Raw genomic sequence first — 23,562 nt, 5'->3', positions numbered from 1 at the left:
GTGTCAAAGGCCAAAAGTCTAGTCCATCTGAAGTCCCAACACATTATGATGAAGTCATAATGTGAGTCTCTTGACCACCAGTCTCTTGAACTCCAATCTGAAAAGCTAATAATTCTTCTGAAAGCTGTTAAGCCATTGACACATTTACAATGAGTGGTATTTTACCCAGAAGACCTTTTATTACATGGGAAACACAGGTTGGAAGAGGTGAAGAGGTCAGCCACCAAAACTGTTCCTGTAAGAAATCTACCGAGAACAGAATGTGTAGTGTTTCTAGTCAAAGTATCTGTCAAATAAAAATAAAGTGTCAAAAATAAAGTTTTTGACACTCTTAAGTGTTTTAGACTCTAAGTAAAACTGTGTTTACTTAGTGTATCATAATTTTAGCACAGCCTTTTACACAGCTTTACTTTCATGTCAGATGTTATCTCTGACAGGAAATGCTTTACATGTATCACTCTCAGTGGATGCTTCAGTCAGGAAGATAATGGCAGTGTGCCACCTCCAACATTAATTTCCTGCTTAAATTAGTAATATGATTCTTTGTAGTCTCCCAATACAAACATATACCTGTTTACTTAGTTTGGATTCTTAAAAGTACGATACTGTGACATTATTATCAGAAATACTTCCCTCACCTTTAGCAGAAAAACATCATGTTTAAAAACTTAAACTGAAAATGGAAAAATATATGATACAATGCTGTTAGCAGATGCTAACACTTACAATTTCACAAGAGACTAATACTAGGTTATCATTGTTTTCTCAAGCTAACAATTCCTAATTACAAGGCTAATGGTCACTGACGCACAAAGGTGTATTAATCCACCTATCCTTTTCACACATGACATTGACTGTGGAAATTTTGAGGCAGAAGATGTTGCATACATTCATTTTGGTCTAATGGCTAGAGAGAGAGAAAGAAAGACTAGCTAATGGCTAGAAAGAGAAAAACCAGCTAATGGCTAGAAAGAGAAAGAAAAACTAGCTAATGGCTAGAGAAAGAGAAAAACTAGCTAATGGCCAGAGAGAGAGAGAGACTAGCTAATAGCTAATGTCGGATGAGCCGTTAGCTTCAGCCTTGAAGTCCAACTAAGGTGAATTTAGACTAAATGAAGACACAGAAAGAAATATAAGCACTTCACATAAAAAAATACATGCATAGATTCCTCCAAATTATTGCCAAAACAGTTCTTATTATGTTGCAACTGTGAAACAGCTGATGGTTGAAAAACTTAGTGCCCAGAGTATGAGTCTGCTGCTGTGTTTACACCCTGTTGCCTTTACGCTTGACTGGTGGGCTTAGATGGGATAATGGGGGCTTATGAAGGCCACTCATACTTGCTTTATCACCAAAGGCTTGGTATAATCCAAATTCGGAATTACATCAGCCAAATGAAAACCTTCTTCTAATCACATAGTTAGCTGTTTATTGATTAATTTCCCGCCCTTAGGTTGAAACTGATTGACTCTGCGAGTCTTAGTTTTAATTCCCACCGTGAGAGCACTTAATCCTCTCTAGATATCTTGTCCTATTTGTGGTGTCCCTTAAAAAAACACATTGATGTAAAGGCACCAATAAGCCTAAATCTCTGCTCCTTAATTTTAAGATGCAGCATCAAATGGAGAGGCCCTCTTAATTTCAGAGGAGCTTTTGATTTAAAGTTGTGAAGGAGTCTCACCGCAACTGCTAGCTGGCACAGGGAGAGCGCTACTGTAAATCACACCAGAGTCTGTCAGGGAACGTCTTCGTAATTACCTGTTTACCTTCACATGAAAGCATAACCGCATTTCTGCCATTCATCCTGCAGTTCCTCGTTCCCCCTTGTTGTCTGGAAGCTCCTCTGTTCTCTAATGGCTTTTCCGCAGCAGAGATCGGAGAGTGCCTGGCTTCATGGGATTTTTCTCCTGTTTTCCTGGCCCTTTTTTTTCTGTGAAGAATTTTTTCCAGATGAAAGATTTTATGGAATAAAGGGGAGCTGTTAAGAGGGCGCCTTCACCAAAGTATGTCCCAGTCAGACTTCAGCACAGCCTGGTGGCGAGGAGTGATGAACATAGTCAGGCCAACTCACTGCTTTGGTTTTCTGTGTGGCTTGGTCTTTGAAAACCTAGTAATAGAAACATTTTTACATGATCATTTTTTAAAACTTTTGTTAAATATTTGGGTTACCACTGAACAGACTGCAACAGAACACTGTCAATGAACCTTCCAGTGTCCCTTTACCCCACAATAAATCAAAAAAATAAAAACATATGGCAAAAACATTTTTACTCCAACATTGAACTTTCAAGACTCTGTGATTAGCCTAACTGAATGTGTGACTGCTTATGGTAGACATTAAAAACAGCCTAGCATTGAGCATACTATAATTAAAAAAATAAATAAATAAGAAACTTGAAACTTTAATACATATTTCCAATATAAAAGGTGTAAAATTAAGATATGATTAAAATATGTGTAAAAAAACAGTAATAGATTTTGGCATACTAACAACTTTTGGGGGAAAAAACACTAAAATAAAATGAAAAATGGGAAAGTCATTCAAGAATACAGTCCAGGAGTGATTTGTCTGAAGATTTATTGACTCTTGTAAAGTTATACCAGAGCTGACAGTATCAGTGTGGAGCGTTGTGAATCTGAAACAGCTGGCTGGAATTGAATCGGTCACAAATCCTTTAGAAGATTAGAAGTAGAGCAGGGAAGATTCAGTAGAAATTAGGTCAAAGAGAAAAATGTACTATGGGAACAAGAAACAAAAATTAGATAATGATTAAAAAAAACAAAGATTTCCAAAATATATGTGCACCTGGTTTTTATTAACTAATGAGGACATTCCTTGATACAGTCACCAATCGTTGCAGACCATTAGTCCCAGTGGGGACCAAAATTTTGTCCTAATATTCTGTAAATGCATTTGTGGGTTTTGGCTTAGATCACGCTTGAGAGCTGAGTTTAGGTTAGTATGAGGGTCAAGCTTGGTTTGATCATGGTTGTACATTTTCAATAGGGTTTAGCTACTGAAAATGAAAAAAAGAAATGAGTGAAAGTCAATTCCTTGTGAAAAATGAAAGGCATCTTACACGTGTGTTTGTGCGTGTGTGCGCATGTGTGTGTGTGTGTGTGTGTGTGTCCTTGTATTTGATACATTATAAGGACCATTTTGATAACACATACCACATTGTGGGGACTGACTTCTTGTTGTGGGACCAAAGCCTGGTTCTAATATCCTGTGTAGGGTTAGAGGAAACAGTTAGACTTATTTAACTGTCACTGCACAAAAACACAACAGTTGAGGACACATCTCATTTGGCAACAAAATGTCATTGCTTGGCTACAGATTGCATAGAAAAAATAGTGATAAACTATAAGTGTGACTGTTTAATACACATACACCCATATAGACATGTGCATACATACCAATATTACTCATGCAGGTAAAAAAAAAGCTAGAATAAATACACAAATAAGAATATACTGCTAAATATATATAAGAGGCAATGATAAAAGCAATATTGTTAATTCGGTTTCGGTTAAGGTTAGGGTTAAGAATATACTATGATGTTTAAGGTTAGAGAAAATGTCTGAGTTAGGCAAAATACATTTACTAAAATAAACGGATGTCAAAATAAAGTCCTAATATGGATAGAAATAAAAATGTATGTGTGTGTGTGTGTGTGTGTGCAAGAGAGAGAGAGAGAGTGTATCCAGAGGGTGAAAAGGTGAGCCTCTCTGAGATTAGTGTCAACTAGGTTAGCAGGTTTATCTTTTTTAAGTCCCAGGACAGAAGCGCATCCTGTCTCAGTTGGCAACAGAACCTCCTATCTCATTTAACCATATCAGGGAGAAACGTTTTTGCACACCTGTCAGCTATATGAGAATCTGGACATCCAGATCTGAGAACCTTTGACACTATTTTTTTCTATGTAATTTCTAATAACTAGAAATTATGAATAGCTAATGGAATACAGTGCAAAAATTATGCAGACCTTATAAAAAGGTAATTATTTACCTACTTGTTGAAAAATAGCTTAAGGTAAGCAAAACTGAATGGACGGCAGCTGGCAAGTCTTGGCATAATTGTATTCTCAAACAAATTTATCTCTGGACTTTGACTTGGCCATTCTAATGTATGAATATGCTTTGATCTAATTTCTTTAAAGACCTGGTTTTTATGTGCAGGGTCATTTCTGCCTTCTTTTATTGCCTCTAACAGGTTTACTTTTGCCACAGCCTAGCATCTAACTGAGCTCCATCTAGATATTCATGAACACTGACTGGCTTTTGTGCAGAAGAAAATGATTACCACACAATGACACTGCCACCCCAATGTTTTACAATTGGGGATGGTGGATTTATGGTAATGTATTAGTCAGGCCAAATATTTTAATATTAGTCTCACACTGCAAAAACACAATCTTACCAAATAATTTTATTCTAGTTTCTTGACAAAATATCTCAGTACACTTGAAATGAGACAAAACTAATTTACAAGTAACTTTTCAGCATGACATGTGAGCTTGTTCTAAGTCAATAATTCTTCAATATTGATGAAAAAGTATGTGTTCCATCTGCTTATAATCCATTGGCAGATTATTTCACTTGTAACAAGACATTTTTCCCATGTTATAAGTGGAAAATCTGCCAATGGAACAAGTCTTGCTTTAGTTGTTTCCATAAATGTAGACCCAACCTGCCTAAGATGTTCTTTTGTCTTCATACTAATTATTGTTGTTTTCTAAGGCAAGACAGAGTAAATGTATTGGTGTAGCCTAATTCCTATGGTAATGCAAAGTGTTTTAAAGGGAACAAAGGAACAACGATATTTAGTGTTTTACACCAAATACTTCCAAAAATAAAGGATATACATAAAAAAATATTAAGTATCACATATAAAAGACTATTAAATTGGCAAATGTGAGTAAATAAAAATCTATAAATAAAATGATAAAGCAATCTTTGGCCCTTGTGGGCATTTAGTACTGCAAAAGGATTAGGCACAGTCATAACACCAGAGCTAAAACAATATCTGAGGTCCTCATAGAATAGCTACATTTATGCTAAAATTAAATTACATTTCAAAGTACTGAACGTAGGCAGTTGCCTTTAGTATTTTTTTAATGGATATCAGAGTAAATAGTTCGATGATTTGGCTACAAATCCATCAAACACTTTAAAATTTTATTTGAAAACTTCAAAATGTTATATTCAAAATCGTGTAATTTCCATCCACTGCAATATTATACTCATTATTTTTATTTTATTATTTTCTTTGTTCAAACATCATGTAAAATTCTAATACACTACATCAAAATTTGTGGTTAATGTGATAAAAATTCAGAGAGTATAATGTCTACAAGACCCCATTAAAGAATGTATGGAAAATATTTTTGGGGAAGTTGCGGAACCTGCTACAGGAAAATATGTGGGTGTACCATAAGCATATGAAATTTCACTGAAAGGACATGGATTTTAAACTTTCTAACTTGTAGGACATTTTGGTGGTGCTGCAGACTGTTAAGACTGACCTGTTGTTCCTCTGTTGATGTTCAGAGCAACATGGCAGCAGCAAAAAGCACTCGCTAACACCCGGATCAGGAGAATACATTATTGTTCTGCAAGGACAGTGGTGCATCAACGTCGGGCAAATGTGCGCAAGTCCTGCTAGAAAGGCTACAATAAGTAACTGGATCAAATTATTGCTTCTAACTGGAATTATTTTCATGTATTAGATGACACAATTCAGCCAAATGTGATTTTTTTTTACATCCTCGCTTACAAATGCTATTCCTATCTTGTCTTAAAAAAAAAAAAAAAACAATCAAACTGATGCTGGCAGGTCCTTGAGGGAGATTTGTGATGTAAGAGGTTGCAGCGTCGCCTGGCAACCTCTTACTGGCTTTTGGTTTCATCAGCAACAAGAGCTGCAATTGTTGCGCAGTTGCCTCAGAGAAGCTTATGTACACACTGAGAAGTTGCCAACATCCTACCATACGCAACGATGAAATGTTAGGCTGCAAAACTCAGTTAGAGTAAGTTTGCTGTACACCATGGACTGACAAGGGACAAAAACACTCACATGCCTGCACACACTCTCATTAGGAGGCAAGTTAGCATCCAAATTACCTATCATTAACTTTTATGGACTGTGAAGTTGGAGTACCCAGAAAAAAACCCCATATATGCACACAGAGTGCATTCCACCTCCATGTGATCTTAGCACTTTTTACTAAAAACAAAACAAACAAACAAAAAAAAAACAGAACTTATACTATTAGTGCCGCTGCTACAATAGTCAGTTTAAAATTTTAAAATCTGAAATAGGTATTTATATTGTGAGTGTTGGAATCCTGATTTAAAATGATACGTTGAGAACAGTGTGGCTGTCAGCTAAAGAAAGGCAGGAGGGTGTTTTACTAAAAGAAACAACAGATGCTTATAGTGTTGAAATGTATACAAACAGCATCAGTTAAGTGTTTTAAATTTGTTTCCTGTCTGTTTTTAGTCATGTAACAACCCTGATAAACTGATATTAGCTTGTCAGTTAGGTAAGCTAATATTTGACAATATTTAATGGGAGAACCAATTAGATAGATAAAACCTAGCCCATACTAAAACAAGCTTAAACTGCCAAAATAATATAACATCATTGTTGTGGTTTTATTTAGGTGACTTTTTTTAAACAACGGTCTACAATGAAAACTCTATATTGACCAAACTCTTCCCACTGCCTATCTAATGCTTACAAATTATCAATGAACTACATATCACATGCTCATGGTGAAATAACATTTTAGATACGTAGATGAAAGCCTTTGAGACGTGACATACATAAAAGAGGTAATATGCTGAACAGCTTATAACTTTCTTTAATCCTTTATTCTTCGGAACGGAAACAGGAATTTTAACACGTTTTCTCAAAGTTTCAGAAATGGAACTGCTCTGTAGTAAAGAGTTGTTTCTAACCCTTTAAAAACTTTCATAGCTCAAGTGTATTCCCTAATTATGACATAAAGTCAGCTATCATTGTATTAACCACCTAAAGATTTGACTAGTGCATCCTTTAGCATTAGCCGGTTTCTTTGCACGGTTTGGTAGCTGTATGTACTTTTGAACTCTTCGCCCCCCCTCCCATTTTATAAATGCTAATGCTGGGATTTTTGTGTGTTTTAATGTCTCCCATTTAGAAATTATGGAATTTCTGGTCAGCACTTTGGTCCATTCTTTCATTTTAAATGCGCTTCGTAAACAGGATTGATGTGATTCGTTGTGATTCAATAAATGCTGCCATTCTATTCTGCACAAACAGATGAAAGACATAGACACGACCATACTGTATGGAATGATTTCACGCGAAGCTTTGACTTAAATCGAAAGAGTCAATGTTTTGTCACGCGATGATATCAAATGGGACAGCATTGATTTTGTGATCGTTTTTTTCTTTTTTTGGGGGGAAACAATTCCTGTGGCATTTTCCTTACTGACAGCCCGTCAGTGAGGAAAATCACACTGACTTGCTGTCATGTAACATCCTGTACGTTGCTGTGGCTCTTTGACCTCGGTTTCAAAACTGCCTTCCTCTAAAAACAAATGACATCCTTGGCTCCGGAGCAGCCCGCTGTTGCTTTAAATGCACCAGCTGCTTTATATAAAAGCACATTCTTCTCACCACTAATAATAGCTTTAAAACTATATACTTACACACTCGACTACAAACTCCCAAATAGTAAGATAAAACATACCATAGACTCGACGAACCATGTTTGAACTATATTTCTTTACAGAAGTGTGTATGTGTGTTTCTGTGAAAAAGCAATGACTTTATCGTAATTGGCCTTATCAATTCAGCTATTTTAGTAGATTTATTGGTACAACATCACAACTGAATGGTATTCCATCAATTTTAAATGTCTCTAAACCAGTCTAACAGGGAAACCATATAAAGTAAATATCCTTTTCCAAATGAAACCCCTTTCAGACTCCTCGAGGTAACAGGACCCAGATGGTACGTCTGGCATAAAAGCCAGGTAATTTCGAGAATTATACACTTCTCGTTTGAATTGAAGCTCCATGGTACCAACCTGTGTCTCCCAAACAGCATGATCCTCGTAAACCTCCGTCAACACAAAATTTATTACCGTCCAATTACGTTTCGTCAGTGGTGCAAAAGTCTTATTGGGCGGGGGAGAAATGCAGAGGAGGACTCCTGGGCAGGAGATCCTGTTTGCCTTAAAGGGTTGAGTCAGTGAGGCTGGCTGAGACTGAGGACAAGTTTGATTGTTTCTGGTGCGAAGGAGACGTTCATGCTCAGACTGCCACAAAGGTGATTAAGTTCTGGTACAAAGGAAAGGCAGAGACAGAAAGGTTGAACATGCTTTCATCTAGATAGGAGGCCGTCAATGATGAGAGTACTGGATGGTTTACAGGCACCCAGGTGTCTGTGTTGGTTTGCTTAATTAAGAGGAAAACATTTGTAATTTGATCAGATTCAATGATATCTTAAAAAGAGCTATACGCTTCTTACATCATTTGAACGATAGCAACGCAAAGGTTAAAAAGGCAAAACGAAGAAAAGAGAATCCCGGAAAAGAGAAAAGAGCCATTTTGGACCTAAATTGCCACTCATCTCCGTTGTCTGGATTCTTTCCCACCAAGTAAAGCTCATCAGTGTGTTTATTTACACACACTTTTTGACCCAAAGTTTCATTTTAACTGTCCAACTACTGTTCTACCAGCATAACTCCAGCATTTTTCTGTTTTGCTTGCACCCATAAACACTCTGTTGCACGGGTGTCCAACTCCAGGATTCTGAGGCCATTGTCCTGCAGGTTTTAAAAGTGTTCTTGATCCAACACACTTGATTTAAATTGCTAAATTACCTCTTCAACATATCTTCAAGTTCTCCAAAAGCCTGGCAATGACCCAATCATCGTTTCAGGTGTACTGACGTCTAAAACATGTAGGACATTGGCCGTTGAGGCCCTACTTTGCACACCACTGCTCTATTGCCAAAATTTTTGTCTTTCTCAACAGATTTTTATTCAAGGTGTAGTAGAATGGTCTGTATACCTGCCATAGGTGTAACAACTTTCTGAAAAGACCTAAGACGAGGTTTAGAGTTGTGGGATTTTGTGACTTTTTCACCATTTTGTCACAAGTGAGACGCTGGTGCTGGAAGTGATGGCGTGGCTCGCGGTTTCCACTCTCATTCATTCCAAAGATGCTAGGACCTCGGTCCTAGCAGGTCATTAAAATTCTCCACTTCAAGTTAACTCATTGATCACTCTGCGGTCCACAACGGTGTCTTGGTGTGCTAAGACGTTCTTCCTGGAATAAAAGGGGGCCAACTCCTGAAAAACAACTCAACAAGTCAGGGAAAAAATACGCCTTCACTACTTCAAAGTCCAGTGGCAACTTGTTTTTTTTTGCACTGCAGCATCCGGCACTTTGTGATGTCTGCAGCTGATTGTCCTTGGAAACCTATTCCATGAAGTCATCCGAGCCCATTCCAGTGCTCCACACACTGTTCTTGGACTAATTTGGAGGTTGAAGTTTGGGGGTCTGCAGAAAGTCGAAGACATCTGTGCTCTGTGCACTTCAGCAGCTGCTCCGCGCTTTCATGTGGCTCACCACTTCATGGCCCGGTTGATGTCATTGCCTTCAATCCCTTCAACATTGCCGCATTACCACTGACACCTGATGGGGCCGTAGAAGGGATTGGGTCACCTAATCGAATGGTTTGGATGGGTGAGCGAACACTTTTGGCCACATGCTGCGTGCATCTCCACCTGTATTAGCACCTGCTTGTGAGTATCTTATGGGAAGATCAGAATTAACATTTGTTTCAACAAGACAAAGTTCTGGTCATGTCTGAAATCATGCACTGATGATATGAAATATTGACACTTTTAATGAGATTAATTCAGTGCCATGAAACTCCAACGTTGACTCCAATTGAAAGTCTTCTTTTTGAATGTGCAGCTATCATTTCAAAACAGAGCAGAGCACCCACATGTCCTTGTAGAAAATATTGCCTGTACCAAGCAATCTAGATGTTTTTGAAGTGTTTGCCTTAAATATCCAATTCTGCTCTCAGAAATCAAGTGCATAGATTCCTGAGCTCCAGTTCCAGCTGGGTCTTTTCTTCCTTCTTGTTCAGCCTCAGCCAGCCAGTCACATTGGTGTGTGAGACCGAGATGATGTTGATATGGGCGGGGTGGGGAGAGATCTTGTGTTACTTTGAAGAGCTCCCTTTCCTGGTTCACCAGGGTCGGCAACAGGATGTGCTGCTAGTAAAACAGATCTCTACGGTGGCTCTGAAGTACAAACCACTTCAGGATTTCACTGAACACAACTACAAATTGAAAAACATGCACAATTGCACAATTGCAAATAACACAAAAACATAATATTAAGGAAACGGAGATATCTCTGATTGGACAACACCACTTTATTATTCTGGCATTCGCTCTCTCTTTGTTTAGACAGACAGTCACTGCGCTATGTTTTGCCCCAAATTATGAAAATTAACAACACCTTGCTTCGCAGTATGACTGAAAATATCCTTGAATAGCGGTAGCTATGTTCTTCTTCTTTTCTATTATGGTGGATCGTAAACAACTTCAAAATACATACCGCCACTTAGTGTTAACTAAGTTGAGCATTAATTCACATCCACTGAATTCTGTTTCTTAAATTTGTGTCATGAAGATAGGTTAGCTGTGTTTGCATCATCCGTAATATTCATGTTTTCAACAAACACTCTAAAGTCAGATTAACTTCTGGTTTTAAAGCCAAAAGTGGAATCATCCAATCAGAGATGTCTTAGGTTTCCCTGACTCTTTCGTTTGGTTAATGTCTTTGTGTTTTCCTAATTTGTAGTTGTGCTTAGTTAATGTCAATTTGTAGATCTGTTTAATGAATTGCTGACGTGGTTTGCACTTCAAGGCCACCGTAGATCTTTTGGAACACCAAAACAAGAAGAACCTATTTGGAAAGTGTAATTTTGTTTTGTTTTGTTTGTTTGTTTGTTTTTAATCTCAGTCAAGGCAATCTGATACATCAGTAAATGATGCTTGCGCTGTAGTTTAATATACACGATATTGCTCGTTCTACAGTTCCATTTCAGAAAGGAAATGTTATTCTGGCTGTGAGTTATTAAACTTTTTCTCATAATTCCAAGGTCTATTACATGAACAATAATGTATACATCACAAGAATTACCGCCAGATGGGGAAAATTTGTCTATTTGTGTGTGTGTGTGACTTTTATTTTACACACATATATATATATATATATATATATATATATATATATATATATATATATATTCTCCCAGCTTCTTTGTCCATTCCTCAGAAAACACAGTAATTCATTGTTTGACAGCTGTTTTCTTTTCTGTGAGCTTGTCCCGCTTGGATCCTGGGGGGTAATTCCACACACAGGGCCAGCTGGAGGTTTTCCTGGAGAGAGAGAGAAAGAGAGACTGAGGCTAGAGCTGACACATTCGCCAATAAACCATCACTGTAGCTGAATCAACATGTGTCTCCTTCAGTCCGGATCCACCTGTCTCATGTCCAAAACACATTAAGTCAAACTCCAGTGGACTCATAATTGACGTGGACTTTTAATTCAATTACACGTTGATGGATTTGCGTGGTTTCTGGATATCTTCATAAACACCTGCTCCTTTCTTTCACTTCATAAATGATAAATTATGTTTGCTCGTGTTATCCTAAAGTACTTTACATATTCAAACCTCTGTTTTGATTCTAAGATCTTTAATAAAATTATTAAATCAACATCAACAGATAGGTATTAGAGGTAGGCGCATTAATACACAATATCAATAATATCGATACCAAGTATCAGTATCAGATCAACACTTGCGTGGTAAGATTGATCATTTTGAAACAGTATTTCGTTTTTGCATTGAAGTTTCACAACTCTAATTTAAAAACAATTTTGTTTTGATTTGCTCTCAAATCAGTTTCCTTTTTTGTTTTTTGCACTTTATTAGAGAAAAATGCACACTTCCAAAATAGATGAGAAACAAAATCCTTGATTTATTTTAAATCAGTTTATCTGTCATTTAAAATGGATAATACACATTAATCAATATGTAAACAGTGTATCACATGAACGTGCCAAATTTGTGGGGTTCCATAAGTCTCAAAAATACATTTATATCAACATAAGAACAAATAAATAAATGTTAAGTGATATGTTACAAAGTATCACATAGGTTCATGACAACACTTGTTCTGAACATCTGACCTGACTGAACATGTGTGCATAATGTCAGGGAAGTAAAACTGGCCTGAAACTGGTTTACTATGGTCAAAACTTTGAAGTTTGTTTATTTCCTCCCCGACTCTGATTTTATGTTGTAAGGAAATTCAACAGCATGAGTCGCTTCGCCGTTAGCTTCATCAGTGAGCGCAGAAAAGTCTCAACCGTTATCAGAGTTGAGACTCTTATCTGTGGCTCCATCCTGGCTGCTCAGAAGACTCAGAATGAACAATGTGCTGGATTTGCTTGATTTTATACTCAGCACAGAGAGAAGGACGTTTTCTTCTGTGCTGTTTTTTTTTTTTTTTTTTAAGGGAAATTTTACAACTTCTATTCTGAATAAAGCCTGGTGCATGTAAACACACATCACGACTGGATTCATTCATTTTGTTGTGGATATAAACCATGCATTCGGATTATTTAATCTAAATAAATTTCAAACCGATCATGTATATATACCTGCTGCTGTATCTCACCTGGTTCAAAGTTATAATGTTTTCCATTTAGAGCTCATTTTCTGCATACTCTCTTTATAACAAGCTATTTGAGTTTCTACTTTATCTTCTTAAACAGGTAAACCCCTTTCCTCTTGACTTCTAACAAAAATAAAGACTTTGTGTGGACGTTAATGGTGCTGTCTGGATATTGACTCTTTTTTCGACAATCTTCTACAAAACAAGAGACGGTTTTGTGTGAAAACTTCATTAAACAGACTCATTCAGTCTGGCACCAACAACCAAGCAATGTTAAAAGACGTTTAAATCCTTTTTTTTTTTTTTACAATTGGATGCTTGAATTTTAGTAAACTGTTTCCATCACATTAATGCATTCACTAGCTGCCATGTGACTGACTGACAGACAGATCCGAGTTTGAACTTTTGACAGATCATCCAAACTCTCACATTCCACTGGTGAACTCAGTCTGCACACTGTGAACCAACACTTTACCAGGAACGTGTTGAGCAGAGCCCCTCGTGTCTCAGGAGAACAATAATTCCAGCTTTGTCAATGTCATTAAACTGCAGAACATGGCAACGTGGCTTTAATCACAGTGCTGTTGTTAGACGAGTGATTTGCACCTGTTCCTGCTTCGTGTTGCCTCGCTTGCACAGTGAACATTGTTAGGCCTTCACCTCTCACTTTTTCCCCATCCAAAAAAAAAAAAAAAAAAAGATTGCGTCTTGAATAAACCCAGCACACCCAGCTGAAAACTGCCGAGGTCTCCTAGCAACTTGTGCCCGAGTGCCAGACAGTTAACGATTCCTGAACAGAACCCGTTTTACAGCCATTTTCCCTTTTCATTTCCTGTCTGGATGACCTGAAGCTCTCCAGAGGGTGACTTGTAACACACTTCCAACTGAGTTTTGGACACCGACCCCGACCTTATTTTGCAGACAGGATGTTTTAGCGGACCACCTGGAGGGTCGCTGGGAGGGAAGCCTGCGGGCCGATTTTCCCCAGATGGTGTGACGGAGCGTTTGTAAACAGCATACCGTGACATTATAAAGCCTGTCAGCTTTATAATAAATATCTGAATTTTATGGTTCTCCTGCAGCTGAGTGATTACACGACTCTGTCTGTGTAGCAAATGCATTTACATGTTAAGCTTTGGTGAATTGTCAAACTGCTGTTTATGTTTTTCATTTTTCATTTATACATTTTTCATTTATACTTTTTCATTTATATTGGCGTGTTGAAAAATACAAGACCCACCAAAGACTGGTTATAAAATTTGGTAACACTTGATTTGACAGGGTGTGCACAAACTGACATGACACTGTCATAAACATGATATAACACATGTTATGAAGATGAAGGAGTCTTTATGAATGTCTATGACTGTTATCATGAAGCGCCATTCAGTAAACAATGACACTTTTATTGCAAAGTTGATTTAAAAGTTGCCTTGAAAGTCCATTAAAAGTGCCAATTTTGCATTAAAAGTGTCATTGTTTCATCTTCGTAACATGTGCTATGTCATGTTTATGACAGTGTTATGTCAGTCTTATGCACACCCTGTCAAATCAAGTGTTACCAAAAATTTATTTAAGGATAAACTCATTATCTGGAAGTTAGATTTCAAGTGGTCACATAATTATTGTCTGTATTAATAAGGAAGTAGGTCAAGCTATTAGTTTCACTCTCATTTTCAAGCATCCAGCATCCAGAGGTGAGGGAATCTTCATCAGTGCAGATACTGCACAGATAGAGTAATGTTATTATTGGGTCATCGCAGCAGTAGTTCAGACGTGGCTTGCTGTCACAATGATGTAATGATGTGGTATTACATGGTGTGTGAGCTTTGGTGCTGAATTTTTCTGGAAGTTCTTATAAGGGGCAGTCTTATGTAAAATCTACTTTTTTGAACTTTACATCATGCTATGTTATTTCCTCAAAAACATACCTGGAGTGTTGCCTTGATTCTTTCATACATGTTTGAGAAATCTCCTCCTCAGAGCTGCAGTTTCCAAGCCTCTGAGCTTTCTCTCAGAGCAGCCCTCTCCCAAAACTTCCCACTCAGCTCCTTCAGACTAGCCAGCAGCAATTAGCAAATATCTGGTGGAACTGCATATCAGCTGAGCTCATTGTATGAGCTGCTTCACAGTGCAACACTGGTAAAAGACGATGTTAAAGGGTTAACAGAGGAGTCATGTTGTGAAACTTCCTGAAGTTTTAGAATGAGCAGGCGCATTTAAAGACACAGAGGCCCAATTTCAATTTCAATTACAAAGTAAAATTTCTTTTGAGTCATATTTTTATATATGCATATATAAAGCGTTTCTATAACAACTGAAGGTAGCACACTTACTTAATTGTGGTATAAAATGGCACTATGTGACTGGAATATACATAATACTGCCCCTTTAAATTTATAACTTCTGATCAAATTATGTAATCTACAAATGTCAAATGCTTATGAAAAGTGGTGCCAGGACAATTTTAGTAAAACTAGAGACACTAGGAAGTTATAATGTTTCTCCTACATCAAACAGCCATGGCACTGACTTGAGAACAGGAAACTCTTTAACACTGTAGATGTTAAGAAAGAAAGTGAAATGAAATCTTTCTTTCAACATGTGTCTCCTCCTCAATAAGTCATCTTTCAGCTGTCCAGTTGATACGAATGCTTTCTAGATGTCAAAGGTTCCAAAGCATGAGCGGATCGGAGCACGACTTTTGCTCCGTCCGTATGATGAACTCCCCACACAGAAGAATTTACACTTGAAAAGCCAGCAAGTGGAGCAGTGACGAAGACTTTAAAAGTTAGGGGCTGCCAGGAGCTTCATTTTAATGTTTTATTGGCACAGAGTGCCAATTTTCAACATACCTCTATCCTCAAGTGTTCATTAAAGCTAAAATTACACCAGTTACAGGCTTATAAACCGCTCTATCGGAACAGCTCAGCAGCCTGACGACCGGCCCTGTTTCCCCTGGACAAACTTCCCTGCATGCCGTTAGCTCTGGAGCGACACTCGGATCCAGAACTGCTGAGCCAAAGCTATACTTACCTGGGATGAAGATAACAGTAATCACCAGGTTCTCCGTTCTCATACCTGCACAAGAAGAATCCTTTCCTTGCCGCCCCAGTGCATGTAAATATAACCCTGCTGCGGACGCTGCGCTCCACTGATGAGCATGGAAATATCAAATATCATAACTGAACCACAGTGAGGAGAAACCGACTGGTTTACATCAACAAGGCATAGAAGAAGTTAGATCTGATTTCAGATCGTACTTGAAAAAATGAAAATCAAGAACATTTACCTCCATCTTGATATATTTTAGACTATTTAACACGTTATTTCTGTTAAATTCTGTTCATTTCCAATTATTTAAATAGTCTAAAATCAAAACCTAAAATATTTTGGGATAGTTTACATAAAACGTGTCCATTGACATACAGTTTATTGGGTTTTAATTTGATAAGAACAAAATTATGTTATTCTGTTGGTTGGACATCGTTGACAAAGAACGTAAACAATGTCTTGAGAAAAGTATTCACACCCCTCGAATTGCTTCAACATGTTGTCACATCACAGCCGCAAACTTTAGCGCATTTCTTGTGATTCTGATTCACATTTTTGCTCATTTTCTGTAAAACAAAAATTGCTCAAACTTGTATGGAGGGAGTCAGTGAATACACTGTATGTCTAAGTTCATGGTGCAGGTGAAGGATGAATCTTTCTTCCATCACCCCCACAGCATGACGCTACCACCACCATGTCTCATGCTAATGCTCAATGTTCGTTTTTTCGATCGCTCTTATTTCTTTTTCCAAATTATCTATATTTGTGGAACTTGCATTTCCACAGGATCGATCACTTACACGGTTTGCAGCAAAACACAAATTCTTGTGGCTTTCGACAACAGCTTTCTTTCGGTAAAAGATCAGATTTGTAAAGGTTTAAATAGCCCTCCTGTCAACAGATTGACCCACTTCAGGTCCGGATCTCAGGATTTTTTGTCAGTGTTTAGAGTCGATATTTCACCCAAAATAACATTTCTCTCTAACTTCTTTTATACATTAATACTTTACCAAGTCTTGGTGAGCTTAATAGAACCTCTGCTATTTGACACATAACTTTTTTTGTAGTTAAAGAGCAGTCAGGTTTATAAATCATCAATTTAAATAATAAAAAAATGAAGGGGACATCCTGGTCCCACCTTTATGATTTTTCTGCTTCTAATCTGTTCTCCTGCAGTGGAAACCCTGAATCTTTTACCTCAGACTCATAGCGTTGCATCATCACAAAGCTAAAAGTGCCAGTTCTGCTTTATCTTCCCACAGGGAGCTTCAGATGCATTTTTGAGGTTCCACCAGACTCCGTCTACCTGTTTTCCCTCCCGCCCAATCCCAACAGCTTCCTGGCTCCAACTACATAACACATAAAGGATATAAAATTTTGTATCATGAGGTATATTTCCCAGAGTCCCCTCATGCCTTAAATCACTACTAACAGGATGTCTGTGTTCCAGCATGTTATTTTTTTTTTCTTTTTGTCTCATGTACTCTTGCCTTCCAGTTTTGCAGCATTTCAAGCTGTCTGGAGACGACACTTCTCCCAGAGATTTTTTATATATTTTTTAAACTCTCTGAGCAGCTTGTTTTGCCAGAGGGATGAGTCTTCTCTCCTCTTGTGCCTCATGAGGTCATTGGAGTTTCAGTGCCGCTCCAGGGTCAAGTCCCGGTCCGGTTCATGCTGAGACTCACGTGACCGTAGCCTGTTGTTTCGGGGATCCAGCGGCGCCGGTTCCTTCGAGTGCTGACAAGTCCGATGGAAAGATCTGGAACCCCCCCCCGCCCCCCCCCAAAAAAAAGAGAAGCGAGAAAGGGAGAGACGGAGATGACCGAACACGGACGAGAGAAGAAGAGAAATAGAAAAAGAGAGAAAGATCCAGTTGGTGTCCACGTCTTGTCTGGCGGTGGTCGTCAAGCCAGATTTTAAACTAGCCAGATTTTAAACAAGCGTTATACCGTTTTGTTTTGTTTTTCCTGGGGTTCACATTTATTCTGGTGTTGTATGTTTCTGCCATGTGAGTCAGTGGACGGCTCTGCCAGTAAACGCAGCAATAATGCATGGATGATCTGCTGGCTGACAGGCCCAGGATGTAAGCCATGACATTAAGGTGACCCTGGCAATGCTCAAAAAAAAAATAAAAAAAAAAATAACAGCTGCAAATTACTTCCAAGCTGCAAACACACCATGAGCTCAACACAACAGCAGCAGAGCCTCCCAAAAGTAAAAAGATCCCTTGAAACTGTTTATGTTAAAATTTTGACTTTTATTGAGCTTTTTTGTCACAGAGCAACTCACAGTAGCACAAAGTAACACAGTGAAATGTTATATCAGTTTTAAAATTTGGAAATAAAAATCTGAACGTTGAACGAACTCTTATACATAGATTTACATAAAAACCCAGTTCAATCTATTTAAGTACTTTTTTTCCTCACTGTGCATTTACATCTCCAAAAATTATAAGGTAGAAAATAAAAGTTGAATATTTTCATTCCAGAAAGTGAAACTCGTATGTAATATTGATTCATTTTACATAAAAATATTTCAAGCCTTTACTTCTTGAAAATTCAGTCAATCTCAGAAAGTTGGAATTATGTAAAAAAAAAAGAAAGAAAAAAAAAGTGAAATATTCAAAATGGTGTCACACCCAAAGTCAACTAATTATCTCAAAACACCTTCAAATGTTTCCTGAGCCTCTAAACAATCTCAAATGGTCATTGCTAAAGTCATGTGCTTTATCACATGCTCTGTCATGGAAAGTTGTGTGGGAGGAAAAAGTGCAGTAGAAAAAGTTGGGATAACGGAAGTTTTGAGAGGATTTTCAAGCAAATTCAAGAATTCGGGAAGCGGACCGAGACTGGAGTAGAGAGCTGCTGCGCACCGACGTCAATCAGAGGCGTCTTACCTGAGCTTTGGACAACTGAGAATAAGACCTCAGTTGTCCAAAGTCCACTTTTGATGAGCGTAAAGTTTGCATTTCATTTGGAAATCCAAGATCCCAGAGTCGGGAGGAAGAATGGAGCAGAACAGAAGCTACTTTGCTCCAAGTCCAGAGTGAGGTTTCCAGTCAGCCATGATGTAGAGTTTCACATCATCCGGTTCTGGTCCTGGTTCTGAATAGAGTCCACAGTCGGCATTTTCTGAGGACCTTCTGGAGCACTTCCTGACCTGACCTAAAGTGAACTAACCCTCTTAGAGAATCTATAGAGGGTTTACAGACATCAGACCTGACAATGCAGATGAGATGGAGGAGCAACCTGGACTTCCACTGCTGTCTCCTCCGTGCCACGCCGCACTGATGCAGTAACTCAAGCAAAAGGAGCCCCAACCAAGTACTGAGCAAATAGAGATGAACCTTTCAGAAGTCTGAAATTTCCCTCAAAATATCCTTTTTTATTGACCTTGGGGAGCATTTAAATTTTCCGAGACGCTGAATTTTTGTATCATATTCTGAGCCAAACTTATGAAACCTAAGAGAAATAATTGTTTGAAACATTTCACTGCACAGTAAATCTATAAAATATAGATATGCTTCACTTAGTCTGAAAAAAAGTGACAAAAACATTGAAGTTTTTCCACAATATTACCTGTTCCTGTAAGTCCAACTGTTTTGTGAATTCCTTAAGTTGTTTTATTGGAGAATATTACGGCATCATGAACAACACAGCAGGCAGGACGCCATTAAAGCCACAAAGAAGTTTAAAACAAGGTTATTTAAAAAAAATCAATCAATAAATAACCCACCGATCCACACTCTGCTCTGAAATATCTGGAAACTTTCTAATCTGCCCATGGTAACTGGGAAAAGAGCTAACATGAAAACTATCAAAGCATATTATCCTGAACACATCATCCTTGTTGTGGTGTTGGCTGAGCAAAGCTGCAGGGTTGGTTTTCTGCGGCACGAAACAGCGAAGCGGGTCAGAGCTGATGGGAAGACGGATGAAGCTAAATACCTGTTAGCACTACAATAAATCGGCCCTGGTATGAAACCTAAATCCAGCTGAGACTCGGTGGCAAGACGCTACACTTGGTTTTTGCAGTCAATCTTTGACTGAGTCTGGAGCTTTTGCAGAGAAAATTGGGGTGGGTGAAAATTATGTATCTGCTGGAGACGTACCGCAAATGACTTGCAGCTGTGGGAAAAGGTGGCAGTGATAAACAAGCATCAATTCGTTTGGGCTGCATACATTGGCACGACACACTTTTCAGATCATTTGTTGAGGAAAACTTTGAAAACCGATACATCTCTTCCTTTTAAAGAGGCTGTATTGTGCAGAGTCAGCTGTTTTGAGCTTTACATCATGTTATTTCCTCATCAAAAGCTTACTTTGATTCTTTTATATATGTTTGAGAAATAATTTAACCTCCCATAGCAACCATCCAGCTGTGCAAAACACTCGGAGGGCTGGAGAGCCCTTCGACAACGCAGCTCATCCTCCGAAACGCAGTTTCCAAGCTTCCTCCTCCACTGAACTCCTCCAGACTAGCCAACAGCAATTAGCAAACACTTGGTGTAATTGACCATCCACTACATATCAGAGCAACGCTGGTAAAAACGTTGTTGAAGGGTCAATAGAGGAGCCATGTTGTGATGACTTCCTGAAGGCGGAGTTTTGGAAAGAGCAGGAGATTTTAAAGAGACAGAGACCCAATTTCAAGGTATTGAATTACAAAGTCAAATTTCTTTGAAGTAATTTCTGACATATTAAAGTTTTTATGACAACTGAAGGTAACAGCTGCATGATTGTGCAATAAAATGGCACCGTGTGTCATAAATTAATAACACTTTCCCTTTAACCTCCCAAATACACACTCTATTGTTTTGCTCTGTCACATTAAATCCCCATAAAATACACTGAGCTGCACCTTACCTCTACAGTAAAACTCAGCCTTCCCGTTTCAAAATCCAGAGACTATAACCTGACATGTCTTTCGAAGTGGCTGCTCTGGCCTCCGGTTCCGCTCCAACCACACTGGAGAGCGAACAGGCGTCAGCTGACTGCAAGATTGAGCAAAGATAACGCCTGCCACAACCAGGGGACTCATAAACCTGACAGAGGAGTTGCTGCGGTAATATATCCATCTCCCTCTGACATGCGCGACCACACGTGCCGCTCATCTCCTCATGATATAGAGCTATAATTGTAGACATTTTGCCGCACCACAGAGCTTTTGTCTGAAAGCCCTCTAGCTGCAGCTTCTCCTCAGCTGAAACAATAATGGGATCAAGCCTTTCTTTTTCTTTCCTCTTTATTTTTTTCCCTCTCTCTCTCCATGCTGGTTTATTATACTATTCTCTTTTATTCTGGCCCTCTCCAAATCCGTCTTCTTTCTTTGCTCCTTTTATAACTCGTTTGTGTGCCAGACTTGCAGAAATTGAATTCTGCTTCTTATTAGGCTCAACCACAATAACCCCGAACTGAGAATGATCCAGCATGTCCCTTCCTACAACAGGAAACACCATCAGCCATTGGTGTGCCAACCATCACAGAGACTTTGGCCAGGACGATTAAAAGCCGTCCACGCCGATCAAGTTCAGCTGAACATGGCAGCCGCTTCAACGCTCGACCCAGAGAGGCGGAACGCGGCAGGAATCGATGAACGCAGTGAAAAATGTAACATCTCGATTGACGTGAGAGTCGAATGGCATCTGAAAAGTGAAAGCAAGACACGAAAAATTAAGAAAGCAGAAAAAAAACGTAGGAAAATTGGAACAATTGAGATTTCACTGTAGGTTCATTGTCCGTGGTGTTTTGCAGATCCACACAAACGTCCTGGTCCACTCAACTGTTACACGGCTTCGCCAGAACTGGACCAAAGGGTCACACGGCGCTACCAAGCCAACAGCGTCTCTCTGTACTGTATTTAAAAGGCAGCCGGTCGCCTTTTAAAGACGGACACCATACTGTGCATGAGAAACCGACCATACTGATGTGATTCTATTTTGATGTCGGTCCAAAACAGCCCGGCTCTTCTCGAAGATCTCCGCGGTGAGAGACAGTCGGAGCACAAATGTTTACCTTCCGTGGAGATGTGGAGGAAATGATAAGAAAAACAAAGTTATCTGTGTCGCTTCTGTCAGGCAGAGAAAGGTGAGCTGGAAAGTGTCAAAGACATAGCTGATCATTTTCTAGTTTTCTTTTTCGTTCATCAGAATTCAGACATGAGGATTGTCCTGTCTGGAACATGAACTGATGTTTTATATAGTTGAGTGAATCAGGTAAAGGGTGAAAATATCCATCCATCCATCCATCACATAACGGACATTAATCTCATGACCTGTTTTGACCTAACAGCCTCTCTCCTGCAGAGGGTCACTTACTTCACAGCAGCATGTCATATGGTCTTATACTGCGGTCAGCGATGTAGAGTCTCAAACGCGATAGAAAAGATGAGCAGAGAGAGTCTGTCTGGTGTGCTCAGCAGCAAATTTCACTTTAAAAAACACAACAATGGACTTTGAATAAAATCAATGTAACATGTAGTTATTGCAACGATGAGTTATCCTTCGACTGAAGCACAAACAGTTCAAAGTTGACATTTTTAAATGAATGTTTGAAACAAAATTACCTTCCTGAATATGAAAACCTGGAAAACCAGGGATTTTAAGACATGTTGTTTATGAGCCAATGAAACCTTTACTTGAACAACGTGCATATTTACATGCCAAGCTTATAAGTTAAGTACAGCACAGCGCTGGAGAGAGATTAAAGATTAATTAAATAATTAAATAATTAAATTTCACGACTTGTCAGACTATTATATTCTGCTATGTTATGTTTAATTTACATAATAGTACATTACCAGAACATTTACAAAAAAAGGGTTTATTAAAAGAAACATTTATAATTTGAGAGGATCAGATTAAAAAACGTCATTTAGAAATAAACATATTCAACATGATCACATTTCTTCAATTTTTACTTTTAAGAAAATAAGAAAATATAATATTCTACCAACATGTAATGAAGCATATTAATTCAGTAGAGTGCTGTATTGTTACAAATATATCTTTTCTTTATAATTAACTTCATATGTAAAAATATATGCAAGTATGTTTATATGAATGACTGATGTTTAGTTGCTTACGCTGCAGTGAATTGACTTTTGAGAGAAGTATATTATGAAAGAGTTTTTTCCCCCCAATCTACTATATTTCATTTAAAACTTTTGTTTATGTCGACATGTGACATCTACATTTTCAAAAATAAATACATTAACGTCTTATTGATTTTAATGAAATGGGTGATTTCCAAGATGGCTTTCTCCGTCAGCATCTTTACTTTACAGAGTTTCTTTTTTTTTCCTTTTCTGTCTCTCACTCGCCTGTTATCAGGGCTGAAGGTCAGACGTGACTCAACATGGAAAAGTTCCCTCCACCCCCCTTGACATTTGGGATGCAGCTTCCTCCTCTATAGTCATCATGCGTCTATCAGCAGCGAAGCGAATCCCACATTGCTTCGTCATGTGCAAACTGCTGTGAGAAGTGGCGAGTGCGACTCGTAGGGTGAAAGCACTTCGACTTTTACACCGCGTCGATGCAGTCTGTCTACCGATTGTTCAGCAGCTGTGACCTACTTGCTTACCTGCTACACTTAGCATGTTTTGTGGATTTGATGCCGAGAATAAGAGAAAAAAATTAAATAAAAAATGTTAAAAAAAAAAAAAAAAAAAAAAAAAAAAAAAACCCCAAAAAGGGGCGGGTGGGGGGGTCCCGAAATTTTTTTAAAAAAAAAAAAAACAACAATTTTT

The 23,562-nt window shown here is 38.4% G+C and overlaps 1 long non-coding RNA gene across 1 annotated transcript; it reads left to right on the top strand.

The window, feature by feature from the left end:
* The first annotated feature begins 21,723 nt into the window (after positions 1–21,723).
* On the top strand, positions 21,724–23,471 carry LOC106956089 (uncharacterized). The gene is made up of 2 exons (XR_001426719.1): positions 21,724–21,902; positions 23,147–23,471. It is a non-coding gene; the product is annotated as an uncharacterized LOC106956089 (long non-coding RNA).
* Positions 23,472–23,562: the final 91 nt, after the last annotated feature.

The sequence above is a fragment of the Poecilia latipinna genome, unplaced genomic scaffold (assembly GCF_001443285.1).
Source record: "Poecilia latipinna isolate Pla-1442-1.1 unplaced genomic scaffold, P_latipinna-1.0 Scaffold787, whole genome shotgun sequence".
NCBI classification, from domain to species: domain Eukaryota; kingdom Metazoa; phylum Chordata; class Actinopteri; order Cyprinodontiformes; family Poeciliidae; genus Poecilia; species Poecilia latipinna.
This window is presented reverse-complemented; position numbering and strand designations above follow the sequence as displayed.